The sequence below is a fragment of the Gorilla gorilla genome, chromosome 11 (assembly GCF_029281585.2).
Source record: "Gorilla gorilla gorilla isolate KB3781 chromosome 11, NHGRI_mGorGor1-v2.1_pri, whole genome shotgun sequence".
NCBI classification, from domain to species: domain Eukaryota; kingdom Metazoa; phylum Chordata; class Mammalia; order Primates; family Hominidae; genus Gorilla; species Gorilla gorilla.
The window spans coordinates 48,554,172-48,573,197 of record NC_073235.2 but is presented as its reverse complement, the minus strand read 5'-3'; positions in this window follow the sequence as shown (position 1 = coordinate 48,573,197).

Below are 19,026 nucleotides of genomic sequence, written 5' to 3'. Positions count from 1 at the left end.
GGCAAAACTGGGATTTTGGTCCCAGATTAATTTTTCTATTGTATACTTCAAGCATAAGAGAGCATAACCAGTTGAGACATCTCCATCAGACCCACTCATATGATCACTCCATGAGCCAACAGTGCAAGGAGGGAGGAATATAGGAAATATCTACCTAAAAATGTTGATAAATAGTTTTAAGTTGTTTGGTTCAATTCATGTTAAATAACAGCATGCTGTGATTTTAAACTGTAAAATTAAAATAGTTGCAGAAATGCAAGTACGTAATATAGTACAATGACAAGTCTATGTACATAGCTTCATCATCATTAGAACTTATCAGATTTGGAAAGCCGTTTTTAAGTGCAATTTTTGTTGTTGTTTTTTGTTTTGTTTTGTTTTGTTTTTTTGGAGACAGTCTTGTTCTGTTGCCCAGAATGGAGTGCAGTGGCACGATCTCAGCTCACTGCAAGCTCCGCCTCCTGGGTTCACGCCATTCTCCTGCCTCAGCCTCCCGAATATCCAGAGTATAATTATCTCAATGTGTGAATTGATTTATCTACTGTTAGTACATAGTGATACTTAGTGATAGATTTTTGCTTCGAAGATGACAGTTCTTATTAGATTTGAATGTCCTCTATTGTTTGTATACTAACAAGTCATCTTTTTTCACCCACAAAGAAAAATTCCTTTGGAAATTAGTTCTGCTGCTGTATAAAGGTACCTTAGAAAATAACAGCATTACAAATCAAAGGCCCATGATTATGTTAGTTGTAATATTAATCCCCAAGATCATTTAAATACCTTTCATGATATAAATCTTTATACACTATACCTCATTTAACATCCATTAACACATTTTCTATCTCAAATCAAGTGTACCAACTAATAATGACTTAATTTTGTTATTTATCAGATGCAGTTTTACATTATCAGCAATCTTATATTACACCTGCACAATTTAATATGTGAAACTTCTGCAAAATATATTGCTTATCTCCTGATACATCACGTTGGGGGCTAAACTTTAACAACAATCAAATTTAGAATATGTTAATTGCCTTACTTTGTGTTAAGTACAAAAGAAAATGTATCTTATTTATAAGGGTATATTAAGATGAATTTATAACATCAAAAAAACAGGATGTGAAATTATCATAAATATAATAGAACTTAATATATCTACATTTTAGGGTTTTGCATGGACACACACACACACAATATTTTTGTAAAATCTACTAACTAGAATAATTAAATGAAGACAAATTCCTCAGAAATTTAAAGTTAGTAATCTAAGACTGGTAGTGATTTATTTGTTCAAAGAAATTCTACACTGAGCCATAACACCATGTGAAATATGCCATAGGTTGCTTATGATTTATTTTATTTTAATTGGTAGAATTCTAGGTTTTAAAATAAAGAAATAAGTAAGATTATTTTGAATGTTGTATTTAATTACTAACTTATGTTTACACTTAATTTTACTTCTGGTTGCTTCATGTATCTGTTAGACATTGAGCAAATACAGTCCCTAATGTTTTGGGAAATTGTATGATCCTTTCCTGTTTTATGCTTCAGTTTTCTTCTCTGTATTCCAGTGATAAACATAGTATCAACTGTGTAGGTCTGTTGCAAAGATGGAATTTATCATTAAATATTTCCAATGTTAATGTTATTTTGATATAATTTAAACAATATAATTCCCAATTTTCAGTTGATAGCATTTAGAAAGGTAATGGAATATTATTTTTTGAACTTTTTTTTTTTTGAGGCAGTCTTGCTCTGTTGCCCAGGCTGGAGTGCAATGGCATGATCTCAGCTCACTGCAACCTACGCCTCCAGGGTTCAAGTGATTCTCCTGCCTCAGTCTCCTAGGTAGCTGGGATTACAGGCATGCACCACTACGCCAGGCTAATTTTTGTATTTTTAGTAGAGAGAGGGTTTCACCATGTTGACAACGCTTGTCTTGAACTCCTGACCCCAGATGATCCACCCACCTTGGCTCCCAAAGTGCTGGGATTGCAGGCATAAGCCACTGTGCCTGGCCTATTTTTTGAACTTTTATCCTGCTACTTAAAAAAAAATCACTTACTAGCTCCATTAGCTGTTAGGTTCATTCTTCAGTAAATTTTTGTGGACTTCTTACAATTTTCTGTGTACCTGCTCATGTAGCCTGAAAACAAATAATGTTTCTTATTTTCCAAAGTACATGCTATTCATCTATTTTTCTTGCCAACCTGAAATGATTAGGACCTACAGTAAATTGTATATAAGTGATGAGAGTGGGTATCTGCCTTACTGCATGTCTTAAGAAAGTGTTCAATAATGCCAGCTAAAAGTTTTTCTCATTTTTCTTTCTTTTAAAAAATTTTATAGATGACTTTTATTAAATGGAGGGACTCTTCTACATTTCTAGTTTGCTTAAGGTTTCTATCATAAAAATGGGGAATATTTGATTTTTTCTGCGTTAGTAAGGTTTTCATATCATTTTTACCTTCATTCTGTTTATTTGATGAATCATATTAATTTATATTTAAATATTAATATATTCTTGCATTTCTAGGTACATTGTATTTACCCATGGTATGTTGTTTCATATATAAGTGGAATCATACATGAATGGATTTTATTAGCAAATTTAGAGAATTTTAGCAAATAAAACTTTTAATATTTTTCATTTTTGTGTATAAAGAATATTGTCCTCTGTATATTTTCTTGTAATGTCTCTGTCTAGTTCAATATCAAGATTTTCTTTTTATAAAATGAGTATGTTTTAGCATTTCATGCTATGAATTTGTTTATTAGTTATATATTTATTTTTGTAGTGGTTTCTCTAGTGTTTATGTGTCTTTAACTTATCACAATATAACACTTCATGCATATATTAAAACTCTTGCAAGAGTATTTGCCCATTTTTCTTTTCATACCTTGTGATATTATTATCATGTATTTTTCTTCTACATCTGTTATGTTTATACAGTACAATTTTTATTTTTTTGGTGTATTAGGGTTCTCTGGAGGGACAGAACTGATAGGATATATCTATATAAAAAAGGGAGTTTATTAATGAGAACTGACTCACAGGATCACATTGTAAAGTCTCACAATCAGCCATCTGCAAGCTCAGGAGCAAGGAAACCAGGGGTGGATCAGTCAGAGTCCCAAAACCTCAAAGTACTTCTGAAAAAGAACATTTTGAAAAAATGAACTTCACCCACTAATATTTTTTTTCAGTAGCCTTCATTCCTTTCTATTGTTCCAGTTTCTATCTAGTACTACTTTTCCTCACATCAGAGGAATATTCTTTAGCATGTCACAGAGAGTAGGTATTCTCACAATAAATTATTACAACATTTGTCTATAAAATTTTTTATTTAATCTTCATATTTGTAGAGCATTTCTAGGTATCAAATTCTAGATTTAAAATTGTTTTTTATTATAATTTTTTTCAGCATTTAAAAATGTTGTTCCATTGTCTTTTGACTTTCATTATTTCTGATAGCAATCTTTTGTATGTCTTATGTTTCTCTTTCTTTGCATAACCCATTGCTGTTTTAATATTTTTCTTTATTATTAATTTTCAACAATTTGATTGTGATGTGTCTTGATGTATTTTTGTTGTGTTATCCTGCTCATGATTTGTTGGATTGCTTAAATTAATAAATTTGCAATTGTCATCAAATTTTAAAGCTGTTGGTTATTATTTCTTTAAATAATTTTTTTTTCTGATGTTCCACCCTTGTGGAATTTCTATTATGCACATGTTAGTTTATATTAGGCAGATTCCTGAGGTTCCGTTCATTTTATCAGTCTGTGTGTGTGTGTGTGTGTGTGTGTGTGTGTGTGTTCCATTGTTATTAGATACAATTGCTGGGTCTTTTTGGTCAGGGATCTGATCTTCTATGGTACCTAATCTGATGTAATTTTAAGATTTTGTCCAGTGAATCTTTATTTCAAACATTTACTTTTCACATGTAGAAACTCTTTATAGTTCCTGTTGTGTATCTTTTCTTTCTCTCATTTTCATGTTTTTCTTTAAATACATGTATATGCAGTTAATCTTTTCTACTATTTACACTATGTCTGTTATATTAGGGTCTTTTTTTTATTGACTTTTTTCCCCTGGACATTCCCCCTAAGACATTTTTCTGCTTCTTAGTAAGTCTATTTATTTTTCCTTTCATGCTGAGCATTGTGCGTATTATATAGTTGAGTTCTGAGATTCTAACGTCCTTTAAACAAAGTGACTAGCTTTGTTTTTTCAGGAAATGAAGTTTTCTGATTATCAGTTTGATCTCTTTGAGACCCATTTATATGCTATGTCTCAGGAGAGTCTAGACTAGCATTTTCTGTATATATAGTTTAGCCCTACTACTAAGCTGTAGCTTCTCTGCAGTCTCCACTAAAAAAACCACAAGGGATCAGCAAGGTCTCTGTACTCTTGGGGTTTGGAGCTCAAATTTCTTCCTTCTTTTTGTAAGCTCTGAGAATTGTTCAGCTTATATCCCTGTTTGCTTTCTTTAAGCTTGTGGGGTTTCACTTTCTGCATGTGAGGTTTAGTATTCAGCAAGGACTCAAGCATTCAAAACTCAGGACCTACATCTATTTATGAATTTTCTTCTGCTTTTTTTCTTTCTAATAATTTCCCCTTTGATTTATAACCACTTAGCATCCCCAAACTCTGATATCTATCTTTTTAATTCAGCTAAGCTGCTGAGTGATGCTTAATCCTTACCATTCTACCATACATTTCATTTGGGAAATTGCCTTTTATCAAAAAGAAGTGCTGATGGTAAGGCCACCTCATTTCCCTCCTTCTCTCAAGGACCACAGTTCTGCACTGCCTATTGTCTGATATCTGCAAATAGATTAGGATGTATACCCCATCACACACACACACATTCCAGCATTGAGGGAGCTTAAGTACAGTTTTTTTTAATCCATCATTGCCAGAAAGTAAATTGAAAGGTGGGTTTTCCATATATAAAAACAAAATTTTAATGGATTGATGGCTCACTAAATAATAATTCAGGAAAGAAGAATCAGTAAGAAAAGTTCTTGTCCCAAAGAAGAAGAAAAACCCCCACGGAGCTTAAGGGAAACTTAGAGAAAATGGAAAGACATAAAAGTGTAGTGAGTATAGACATAGAGATCAAAATTTTCTGACACTATGGTCCAAATATTTGTATATATGAGAGTGGATATAGACAAGATGGCATAAACCCCTGATAGAACGAGGGTCAGAGAAAAAATAGCAGTGAAGCTTTAATACTGATTTCCATTCTGAACTGAAAGAAGGACTATGAAACAGGCTGTTCTACTCTTGACTTAAAATCTACACTGTGTCAATAGCTGGTAGGCTCCCTGGAAGGTAAATACATCTGACAGCTTCACAGATGTTGCACATATTGGCATAGTGAATAAGTATTTATCGTAAGTTTTCTGTCCTACGTCAGGTAGTGGCAAATTTTAAGAAGCACAGTTGACAGGGAAAGACCCAGGCTTGGACTGTCAACCTAAATAACAAGCAGAAAGAGTCTTTCTAAAAATAATGAGTATAATTGGAAATAAGCAGAGGATTTGAAAATCCAGGATATTCAAGCTATGAAAGTTTTTATGTATTCACAAGATCTCCTTCAAATGTAAGTAGAAAAAAAGTATGTTAGCTTATTACTCTGTACCACAAATAAAATCTCTATTCCTTCTTAATTGATAAACATACTAATTAATAAATCACTCTATCTATCCATTCACCCAAACTTCCATTAATTAATTTAACAGTATCTTTTATTATAGACATCACAAGGCAGATACTTTGTAGCTGCTTTGAATACAAAGGCAAAGAAGACATAATATCTCTGTCCTCAGTCCTTGTCTTCCATTAAGGAAGAGATACAGAAAAGCAGATGTACACTTATAACACATGCTTAAAGTGTTATGGAAGATCCAAGATCCCCTGGGACAGAGACTTCCAGAGATGACTTCCTGTAAAAAGAAATATGTCAGCTAAATTGCCTCCAGAGTCTAAACGTATAACTATGTACATGCGTAGTTCAGATAATTATAAAATGACTGTTTGATAAGTAGCCATATCTCTTTGATACTACAGTATTTATCTTCCAATTTTAATAACCTGAAGATGAAATAGAAGCTACTCCTTGTGTCTTTACTAATAAGGCTAAACTCCAGAGCATTCACAATATTGTCAAGGTTCATCAAAAGACCCATGTTGAAATTTAGGTTGTTCTAATGTGTTAAGATTGTACATGAAATGCTACCAATGTCCTAATCCCCTTTATTTTCAAGATATAGATCCTTCACAGAAGCCTGAAGCATGACAACAAAACAAACTCAGGAAATCACTGGAGGAGGCCGGGTTTTAAATACTAACAGTTATGCCAGCCATAGTGAGATCAAAACTTTCTGTTGTATTGAGGTTGTCAGCAATAAACTCTAATCAAATTTGCTCTAAAATTACAGCAAAAGGGAGAATACGATCCCCATTCTTGGTCTCCTCGGACTACTTTCAACCAACAGGTTTTACTTTGTTCATTCATGCACAATATCCATACCTTTGCCAAACCATGTATAATGACCCTCCCAGTTTTCAGCAACATGGAATCATCATAGGCTTAAAGAACGTCTCATGTCACATCATCATGTTTATTTCATAACGCTCCCACACAGAACTCTAACATTTTACACCTGCATCTCCTTAAAAAATACCTTTCTAATAGAAAGTTATATAAGCATATGGAAATATACTGTATCAATTCACAGATGTATTTCAAGAATAATTTTCAGGATATTTGTGTGTGTGTGTGTGTGTATGTGTGTTCTAATAAACCTCAAACAAGATTGTATTACATGTATTGTCATATATTGATTGACCAGTTGTGTATAGATCAAATATTTATCTGTAGAAATATACGAATATTGCATTCAGTGATACTTGAAAGTAAAGCAAAGATTATGTGTTTAAATGTTCCATGATTCGGCATTATGGATTTCAAATTCTGGGGTCCTCTGTGTCCTTGAAACCTACTTTTCAGTTTTTCCAGTTCATGAATGATCACCAGCCCAAATTTTCATTTGTCTTATATTTGTGTGAGTGTGTGTGCATGTGTGTGTGTGTCTGAGAGAGAAAGAATACTAATGAGTAATCAGAGGGCTGAACAGTCAGACAGCAACAAAGTAATGTCGTAATGTCATGATACATTTCTCCAACATGTTTTCTACAAATGGTGTGGGAATAATAGGCATCCACATGAAAAATTATAAGCCAAAACCTAAATCTCATACTTCATAAAAATTAGCTTATAATGAATCATAGATAAAATTGTAAAACAAAAAAAACTATGACTTTTCAAAGAAAACATAGATAATATGGTTTGGCTCTGTATCTCCACCCAAATCTCATCTTGTAGCTCCCATAATTCCCACTTGTTCTGGGAGGGACCTGGTGGGAGATGTTTGAACCAAGGGGGTAGGTATTCCCCATGCTGTTCTTGTGACAGTGAATAGGTCTTACTAGATCTGATGATTTTAAAAACAGGAATTGCCCTGCACAAGCTCTCTCTTCACCTGCTGCCATCCATGTAAGATGAGACTTGCTCCTCCTTGCCTTCCACCATGATTGTGAAGATTCCCCAACCCATGTGGAACTATAAGTCCAATAAACATCTTTCTTTTGTAAATTGGCCAGTCTCAGGTATGTCTTTATCACCAGCATGAAAATGGGCAAATACAGTAAATTGGTAGCAACTGAGTGAGGTGCTGCTAAAAAGATATTGAAAATGTGAAAGCGACTTTGGACCTGGGTAATGGGCAGAGGTTGGAACAGTTTGGAGGGCTCAGAAGACAGGAAAATGTGGGAAAATTTGGAACTTCCTGGAGACTTGTTGAATGGCTTTGCCCAAAATGTTGATAGTGATATGTACAAAAAAGTCCAGACTGAGGTGGTCTCAGATGGAAATGAGGAACTTGTTGGGAACTGGAGCAAAGGTGATTCTTGTTATGTTTTAATAAAGAGACTGGCAGCATTTTGCCCCTGCCTTAGAGATTGGTGGAACTTTGAACTTGAGAGAGATCATTTAGGGTATCTGGAGGAAGAAATTTCTAAGCAGCAAAGCATTCAAGAGTTGACTTGGGTGCTGTTAAAGGCATTCAGTTGTAAAAGGCAAACAGAGCACAAAAGTTTGGAAAATTTGCAGCCTGACAATGTGATAGAAAAGAAAGTCCCATTTCCTGGGGAGAAACTCAAGCCAGCTGCAGCAATTTGCATAAGTAATGAGGAGCCAAATATGAATCCCCAAGACACCAGGTAAGATGTCTCTAGGGCATGTCAGAGGTCTTCACAGCTGCCCCTCCCATCAAAGGCCAGGAGGCCTAGGAGGAAAAAGTGGTTTCATGGGCCAGGCCCAGTGGCCTTGTGCTGTGTGCAGCCTAGGGACTTAGTGCCCTGTGTCCCAGCTGCTCCAGCCTTGGCTGAAAAGGGCAAACATAGAGCTTGGGCCGTGGCTTCAGAGGGTGCAAGCCTCAAGCCTTGGCAGCTTCCACATGATGTTAACCCTGAGAGTACATACAGTCAAGAACTGAAGTTTGGGAACCTCCCCCTAGATTTCATAAGATGCATGGAAATGCCTGGATGCCCAGGCAGAAGTTTGCTGCAGGGGCAGGGTCCTCATGAAGAACCTCAGCTAGGGCAGCGCAGAAGGGAAATATGGGGTCGGAGCCCTTCTGGGGCACCATCCATTGGAGCTATGAGAAGAAGGCCACTGTCCTCCAGACCCCAGAATGATAGATCCACGGACAGCTTGTACTATGCACCTGGAAAAGCCACAGACACTCAACACCACCCCATCAGGGCAGCCTGGAGGGAGGCTGTGCCCTGCAAAGCCACAAGGGCAGAGCTGCCCAAGACTATGGGAACCCATCTCTTGCATCGGTGTGACATGGATGTGAGACATGGAGTCAAAGGAGATCATTCTGGAGCTTTAAGAATTGACTGCCCTGCTGGATTTTGGACTTGCATGTGGCCAGTAGTCCCTTTGTTTTGGTCAATTTATCCCATTTGGAATAGCTGTATTTATCCAATGCCTGTATCCCCATTGTATCTAGGAGGTAACCAATTTGCTTTGGATTTCATAGGCTCATAGGTGGAAGGGACTTGTCTTGTCTCAGATGAGACTTTGGACTGTGGACTTTTGAGTTAATGCCAAAATGAGTTGAGACTTTGGGGGACTGTTGGGAAGGAATGATTGGTTTTTAAATGTGAGGACATGAGATTTGGGAGGGGCCATGGGCAAAAAGATATGGCTTGGCTGTGTCTCCACCCAAATCTCATCTTTAGCTCCCATAATTCCCATGTGCTGTGGGAAGGACCCGGTGGGAGATTGAATCACGGGGGTGGGTCTTTCCCATGCTGCTCTCATGATAGTGAACAGGTCTCACAAGACATGGTGGTTTTAAAATGGGAGTTGCCCTGCCCTGTAATGCCTGCTGCCATTACATAAGATGTGACTTGCTCCTTCTTGCCTTCTGCCATTATTGTGAGGCCTCCCCAACCATGTGGAACTATAAGTCCAATAAACCTCTTTCTTTCATAAATGGCTCAGTCTCATCAGCAGTGTGAAAATGGACAAATACAGGAGAGAATCTTCATAACCAGCAATCAGGAACATAAATTTTGACATGACAAAAAAACTTAATTTAAAAACAACTTTGAAAAATTAGACTTTATAAAAATTGAAACATGTTCTCTGAAAGATACTTTTAAGACAATGAAGATACAACTACAGACTGAAAGAACTAAATACCCAACAAAAGTCCTGTGTTATGGATAAATAAATAACTCTCAAAACTCAGTAAGAAATGGAATAACTTAATTTAAAAAAAAATCAAAGGACTTGAATTGACACTATACCAAAGAGGGGATATACTGATGGAAAATTAGAACAATAAGAAAGAAAAGATATTTATTCAACATTGTTACAAAATAGGGAAATGAAAATTAAGACCACAAGGAAATACCACTGTATCACTATAATGATCACTGTATCACTTAGCCTAGCAAAAATTAAATAATAAAATAAGAGGTAAAGACAACATCAAGTGCTGGTGAGGATCTGGAACAACTAAAACACATCTACATTGCTGGTGGAAAGGCAAAAGGCTAGAGATAAATTGGAAAAATAATTTGGCAGTTTCTTTTATCTATTTATTTATTTTTTTGAGATGGAGTCTCCCTCTGTCACCCAGGCTGGAGTGCAGTGGTGTGATCTCGGCTCACTGCAAGCTCCACCTCTCGGGTTCACGCCATTCTCCTGCCTCAGCCTCCCAAGTATCTGGGACTACAGGCAACTGCCACCATGCCTGGCTAATTTTTTGTATTTTTAGTAGAGACAGAGTTTCCCTGTGTTGGCCAGGATGGTCTCGATCTCCTGACCTCGTGATCCGCCTGCCTCGGCCTCCCAAAGTGCTGGGATTACAGACATGAGCCACCGCGCCCCGCCTGGCAGTTTCTTTTAAAGTAAAGATTCACTTACCACATGAGTCAGCCATCCCACTCCATAGTATTTACTCTAGTCACATGAAAACTTACTTTCACACAAAAACTTATGCATAAATTTTTATAGAATTTCTATTTATTATTGCCCCAAACTGGAAGCTACACAAATCTTTTTCTATAGATGAATGGATAAAAAACTGTGGTAGTTCCCTGCAATGGAATAATACTAAGCAATAAAAAAGAGGAAAGTATTGATTCACATAACTTGTATAAAACTCAAAGTGAACATGAAAGAAGACAGTATCAAATGGTTATACACTATATGATTCCATTTATATGACATTCTCAAAATAGACAATGGTGATATAGAACCGATCAGTGATTTCCAGTTGTCTGGGATCCAGAAAAGGTGTTCAGACGGGTAACATAAAGGACATTTCCAGAATGATAGGACTGTCCTGTATTCTGATTGTGGAAGTAACACAAATTTAGAAACTGTTAAAATTCATAGAATTTTATACCAAAACAGTCAGTTCCACTATATGCTAATTAAAATAAAAAAACAAGAGCAGCCGAATATTATTTTTCAGGCTTGAGACCTGTTGATTCTATTGTGTTATTACACATGTGGTAGTTTTTTCTACTAAATCTTGCCTTTTCAAAGTAGAAATCATATTTTTTAAAATATTTTTTGAAGCACTTTGCTGCATCTTCTTTTTTGAAAAAGAATTATTTTTAACTTTTATGGGTATATAGTATGTGTATATATTTATGAGGTACAGGATATTTTGATACAGGCATGCAATATGTAATAATCCCATAAGGGAAAACAAGATGTCCATCACCTCAAGCATACATCATTTCTTTGTGCTACAGACATTCCATTTGTACTCCCTTAGTTATTCTAAAATGAACAACAAATTGTTACTGACTGTAGACACCTTGTTGTGCTATCAAATACTAGCTCTTATTCATTCTAAGTATGTTTTCATACTCATTAACCATCCCCACTTCCCCCATGCCTCTTAACACCACTACCCTCTCTAGCCTCTTGTAGCCATCGTTCTACCTGTATCTCCATGAGTTCAATTGTTTTACTTTTTAGTTCCCACAAATAAGTGATAACATGTGAAGTTTGCCTTTCTGTGCCTGGCTTATTTCATTTATCATAATATCCTCTAGTTTCATGTTGCTGCAGATGACCGGATCTCATTCTTTTTTATGGCTGAATAATACTCCATTGTGTATTTGTACCATGTTTTCTTTATCCATTTTTCTGTTGATGGACACTTAGGTTGCTTCCGAATCTTGGCTATTGTGAATAGTGTTTCAATAAACATGGGAGTGCAGATATCTCTTTGATATACTGATTTCCTCTCTTTTGGGTATATACCCAGCAGTAAGATTGCTGGATCATGTGGTAGCTCTATTTTTAGGTTTTGGAGGAATTTCCATACTGTTCTCCATAGTGATTGTACTAATTTGCATTCTGATCAACAGTGTATAAGGATTCCCCTTCCTCCACATCCTTGTCAGTATTTGTTGTTATCTGTCATGTGAATATAGGCAATTTTAACTGGAGTGAGATTATATCTCTTTGCAGTTTTGATTTGCTTTCCTCTGATGATCAGTGATGTTGAGCATCTTTTTATATAGCTGGCTGCTATTTGTATGTTTTCTTTTGAAAAATGTCTATTCAAAGCTTTTGTCCATTTTTAAAATCAGATTATTCAAATTTTTTCCTACTGAGTTGTTTGAGCTCTTTATATATTCTGGTTATTAATAACTTTCCAGATGGATAGTTTGCAACTATTTTCTCCCATTCTGTGGATTGTCTCTTTACTTTCTGGATTGTTTCCCTTTGCTGTGCAGAAGCTTTTTTACTTGATGGGATCCCATTAATTCATTTTTCTTTGGTTGCCTGGACTTATGGGATATTACTCCAGAAATCCTTGCCCAGACCGATGTCCTGGAGAGTTTCTTCAATGTTTTCTTTTAGTAGTTCCATAGTTTGAAGTCTTCCACTTAAGTCTTTAATCCATTTGATTTGATTGTTTTATATGGTGAGAGATTGGGGTCTAGCTCCATCCTTCTGTACGTGGATATCTAGTTTTCTCAGCATTATTTATTAAACTGCCCTTCATGTCTTTTCTTTTTTTAAAAGAAAAAAAAGCCTTTTATTTTAGAAAAGTTTTAGATTCGCAGAAAAACTGTGAAGATCCTTTTTATGTATGTAACACATGTTTTCCTATTAACATGTGACATTAGCGTGGTACACTTACTACATGAACCAATATGGATACGTTATTATTAGCTGAAGGTCATACTCTATTTTTTATTATTATTTTTAAACCTAATGTCCTTTCTCTATTTCAGGCTTCCTTCCAGGATACCACATTATTTTTAGTAGTCCTAACTATTTGCAATACTCTTGGCTATGACAGTTTCTTAGGCTTTTCCTGTTTTTGATGACATTGAGAGTTCTGAGGAATCCTGGTCAGTTATCTCGTAGGATGTCCCTGACTGGAATTTTTCTGATTTTTTCTCATGATGAGACTGGGGTTACATCTTTTTAGGAGGTAGATCATAGGGGTTAAATGCAATTTTCATCACATTGTATCAACCATCAACATGACTTATCACTTATTGATGTTAACCTTGAACAAATGGCCAAGGTAGAATTTGTCAGATTTCTTTCTTGTAAAATTATTTTTTTGGTCATATTTTCCATACTTTACTCTTTGGAAATAAGCTGTAGCCAACAATTGAGGTGTGGGGTTTTATGTACTACCTCATAGAACAGAATATCTACATAAATTATTTGAAATATTTTTGCTCAGGAGGTTCCTCTATTCTGCCACATTTAATTATTTATTCAATCATTCATTTATATCAGTATGAACACATAAATATTTATTTCATAATTTGAGTCATTATCTAACACTACTTTATTATTCGCACCGCTAATTTTACCTTTGATTATTAGAGTGATCTTTCAAATGGCTCGTGTCCCTTTCATTGTTGTGAATTATTTTTTCTCGGTATTCCACTACTATCTGGCACTTTAAGAAGTTCCAGGCTCTCCTTGTTAATTTCCTCCCCTAGTAGTAGATTTATTTATTTCTTCAAGGACACCTGGTTTTTTTTATTGGACAACATTATTAGAAGCAAAGATCTGGGTGTCAGGTATGCTTACTAATACTAGAGTTCCTTTTCCTCTAGACTTCTCAGCTGAAGGAATAAGGAAATATGACGCCTGCATACTAACATGTATTGTTGGGGCCAAGGGAAACTTCCCCTTAGCTCTAAAGGGATGCTGAAAAAATCAACTCATACAAGACATATTAACTGGAGAAAAGGCATCCACATTTATTTAATGTGTGCACACAGAAGCCTTCAGAATAAAGACCCAAAGGCATAGGGAAAATTGTCCATTTTTATGTTTAGGTTCAATAAAGTATGAACAGCCATACAGAAATATGATTGAGCAAAAAAGGTATGATCTAATGCTAATAGAGTCAGTAGGGAAACTTAGAAAGGTCTGTCTGCCTAGATTCTTCTTGGCCTCTTAGGCAGCATTCTTTCCTTCTGGGTATGGGACAAGACCATCTCTTGAATGGGGTTCTTATGACATATAGTCAAACAAGTTAGGTCAGGTAATTTTTTATGGTTGGTATTTACATAGAAAGGCAGAGAAAAAGTTACAGTAATATTTTTAGGTTTTGTGGCTGTCTGGTTCTGATTTCTATGTCCTGCTTTGGGGAAAAGGGATTCTAGTTTCTATGACCTGCCTTGAGGAAGAAGGATTCTAGTTTTGGTGACTAGCCCCCGGGGGAGAATTAGAATGAGAAACAGGAGGGAAGACCTTCTTAGGTCAGAGAAAAAGTTTTGCTTCTGAGGCTTTCCTTTTGGGATATTGCTTTCTGAGTCCCAACAGTATGTAGACATAGCTACAAAAATTTTCATATGTAACTCTGTATCTATATTTGGCTACCTGTGAGTTCATATAGATGCATTCAACTCTAATACACTATCACTTGGATCATCCTGGTCTCCTCCTTTTGCTTATCCATAACTTCCCATTCCAGTAGTGAAAACCCTGGCTCCACTATCTGCCACTCTTGTTCATGTTTGTTCAATGCCAGTGTCCATTGATAGCAGAATCAGATATAACACATGCCCCCATGGGAAACAATTATAAGCTAGAGCGTAGTACTTTCATACAGTAAATTTTGCCTTTACTCTTGTAACTCTACTTACTTCCAAAGTGACTTAGGTGGGTGAATTTTTCCCCCAACCCTCTTCAGTGAAGCTAATTAATCTAACTGTATACATTTGTAATACAGTAAGATTTTATGTCATGTGATGACTCAAACTCCTAAATTATTGTTTATTTTGATTTTTCATACATATTCACCCTTTGCTCTGAAAAGTTCTGTTTTTGACAAATGCTTGGTGTTATGTGTTCACCATTGAAGTACTATGCGGAATAATGTCACCACCCTAGAAAACTCCCTATGCTTCAACTATTCAGCCCTCTTGCTCCCTTTGAATATTTGACAAACACTGATCTTTTTAATGTGTATATAGTTTTGCCTCTTCCAGAATATAGTGTAATTGAAATTACAGAGTTTGTAGCTTTTACATACTGGCTTTGCTCATTTAGCACTATGTAATTAACATTCACCCCTGTCATTTCATGGATTGAGATTTCATTTATTTTTATCACTGAATAATAGTTCTTGTATGGATATATCACAGTTTGTTTAAAAATTTACCCATTGAATGCATTTTGGCTGCTTCCAGTTTGGGGAGATTATGAATAAAACTGCTATAAACACTGGTGTGCAGGTTTTGTATAGTCGTAAATTTTAATATCAATCAATTGGGTGAATACCTAGGAATGCACTGTCTTGGCTGTACAGTAAGACTAGGTTTAACTTCGTAGGAAACTGCCAAACTGTCTTCCAAAGTAGTTGTACAATTCCCACCAAGAATGAATGAGTCCCTGTTGCACCACATCCTTGCCAGCAATTGACATTTGAAATGTTCGGATTTCAGCCATTTTAATAGATGTGTAGTGGTACATGATTGTTATTTTAATTTGCAACTCCATTATGATAAAAGATGTTGAGTGTCTTTTATATGCTTATTTGCCATCTATTTATTTTGTTTGGAGGTGTCAGAACTTTGACCCAATTTTAAACAGATTATTTGTTGTCCTATCGCTGAATTTTAAGAATTATTTGTATATTTTGGGATATAAGACTTTTACAGGATATGTGATGTGCAAATATTTTCTCCCATTCCATGGCTTTTTTTGCCCCTTCTAGTCACAGTGCTTTTCACTAAATAAACATTTTAATTTTGATAAAGTCCAAATTATTTTTTTCATAGACTTTTACTTTTGATGCTGTATCTCAAAATTCATCATAAATCCAAGATCATATCTATTTTATCTTATGTTTTCTTTTAGAAGTTTTGTAGTTTTGCATTTTATATTGTTGGAGCTCAGAACATGCTACTGCAAAATGCAGTGCCTGAGAGGTCAATCTGACTTTCCCTTGCTTTTCTGTATGAGATTTGGTGACAAAGGAATTCTCCGACATACCTCTCCTGAAAGTAGGTCCTAAGACCCTCATCTGACAGATGGTCCTTCCTTACACCCATAGGAAAGGAATACTACACAGGGAAACCAAGAAGAATTTGAACAAACAGATGTTGCTGAGTTCCTCCCATTAGATCATACCCTTCCTGTCCAATCATACTTCTACATGATTGTCCATTCTTCTTGAAATCTAAGCATAAAAATATACAAATTTGCCTTGGTCTTTGGGTCTTCTTTTCTGAAGTCTCCTGTGCAAGGCAAAACTTCTGTCAAATAATTTTTTAATGCTTTCTTCCTGTTAACCTGCCTTTTGTTATAGGGATTTTAACCATGACATTTATACTGGGTGAGAAAAGGTATTACTTTTTCTCTGCTACAGTATTTTGAGTTAAAATTTGCAAAAGGGGAAAGATCTGTGTCTGGTTTTACTTATTTTCTTTCTTGCTTTTCTTTCTTTCTTTCTTTCTTTCTTTCTTTCTTTCTTTCTTTCTTTCTTTTCTTTCTTTCTTTCCTTCTTTCTTTCTCTTTCTTTCTCTCTTTCTTTCTCTCTTTCTTTCTTTCTCTCTTTCTTTCCTTTTTTTCATCTTTCTTTCCTTCTTTTTCTTGCTTTATCATTTTTGGCATGTGGACATTCTGTTTCCTCAATACCATTTGTTGAAAAGACTATCTTTTCTTCATTAAATTGTTCTTGCTCCTTCTTCAAAGATCAGTTGGACTATATGTTTGTAGGTCTATGTTGGATCTTTCTATATTGTTTATTTGGTCTATTCTTTCATGATGATGTCTTGATTACTATGGCTTTATAGTAAATCTTAAAGTCAGGTAGTGTCTGTCCACCAACTTTGTTCCTCTTCCTTGACATTGTGTTAGCTATGTGTTGGTCTCTTCCTTTTCAATAAAAATTTTGGAATTTTGTTTTGGATTGCCTTGAACCTATAGATCTCCTTTGGAAGACATTATAACAGTATTGAGTCTTTCTATCTATGTATACTGAATATCTCTCCATTTATGTAGAACCACTTTGACTTATTTGTCACAATGTTATCATTGTTAGCATACAGATACTGTATATATTTTGTTGTATTTATAACTATTTTGTGTTTTGATGATAAGTGGTATTATGTTTTTTAAAATGTATATTTCTAACTGTTCAGTGCTAGTGTATAGGAAAGTAATTTACCTTGGTATATTAGCCTTGTATAAAGGGACCAATAGTAGGTTATTAGTGCCAAAGTGTTATTATTATTATCTGGGATTTCCTACATACATAATTATGTCATTTGCAAATAAAAACAGTTTAAAATTTTTTCCTCCTGATTTGTATTCATTTTATTTATCATCTTATTGCATGAGCTAGTATTTTTCTTGTCTTATTGCATGAGCTAGTACAATGTTGAATAGGAGTGGTAAAGAAGTCATTCATTTTTCTTGGTCTTTGAAGGAAAGTATTTAGTTTCTCACTATTGGGCCTAATATTAGCTGTAGGGTTTTTTAAAATAGCAAATTACATACCTAGTTGGCAAAGAGGTTTTTATCATGAATAAGAAATGGGTTTTGTCAAATGCTTTTTCTGCATATGTTTTTTTTTTCTTCTTTGCTTGTTGATGTGGTGGGTTGTATTAATTGACTTTTTTCAACAGCTTTGGAAACCTGGAATAAATTTAATTAGAGATTGCATATAATTTTTTGTTATTCCATTTGCTAACATTTTGTTTAGAATTTTGGTTTCTATGTTGGTGAGAGATATTGCTCTATAGTTTTCCTTTCTTGTAATGTATTTGCCTGTTTTTTGTGATTGGTTAATGCTGACCTCATAGAACTTTAGGAGGTGTTCACTCTGCTTCTATTTTCTGGAAGATATTGTAAGAAATTGGCATTTTTGTTTAAGTGTATGATATGTATTTGGCATGAGATTTTGGTATTTGTCCTGAATGGAGTTCTCTGAGATTTCTGGATATGTGTTTTTTTTTGTTTGTTTGTTTGTTTTTTTGTTTGGTTTTTTTTTTTGAGATGGAGTCTCGCTCTGTCGCCCAGGTCTGACTGCAGTGGCGCTATCTCTGCTCACTGCAAGCTCCGCTTCCCGGGTTCACCCCATTCTCCTGCCTCAGCCTCCCAAGTAGCTGGGACTGTAGGCGCCTGCCACCACTCCTGGCTAGTATTTTGTATTTTTAGTAGAGACCGGGTTTCACCGTGTTAGCCAAGATGGTCTTGATCTCCTGACCTCGTGATCCACCCACCTCAGCCTCCCAAAGTGCTGGGATTACAGGCGTGAGCCACCATGCCTGGCCCTGGATATGTGTTTTAATCTGTGTTATTAATTTTGGAATATTCTTGGTCATTATTATTTCAAATAATTCTGCTTTATTATCTTCTGTTACTCCAATTGTATGTGTGTTACACTTTTTGAAATTGTTCCACAGTCTTTGAATAATTTCTTTTTTTATTGTTTTGTTTCTGTCTCATTTCATTCTAGGAATTTTCTTTTGAAATACTGAAGCTCACTAATTCTTTCCTTAGCTTTGTCCAGCTTACTAATAAGCCTATAAAAGGCATTCTTTATTTATGTCACAGTGTTTTGGATTTTTAACATTTTCTTTTGCTTCTTTCTTAGAGTTTCCACCTTTCTGCTTATATTTTCCATGTGTTCTTGTGTGTTATCTACTTTTTCTAATAGAGCCACTAATATACTAATCATACTTGAAATTTCTGTCTGATAATTCCACCACTGTGTCGTATCTAGGATAGTTATAAGGTTTGCTTTGACCCTTAAGACTTTGTTTGTTTTGCCTTTAATATGTCTTGTAAATTTTGTTGAAAGCTGGCATGTTGTACCACATAATAGGAACTGAGGTAAATAGGTTTTAGTGTGAGGTTTAATCTGGCTAGGAGACAAGCTCTGTTTAATGTTTGCTGTACTGTACTTGTCTGA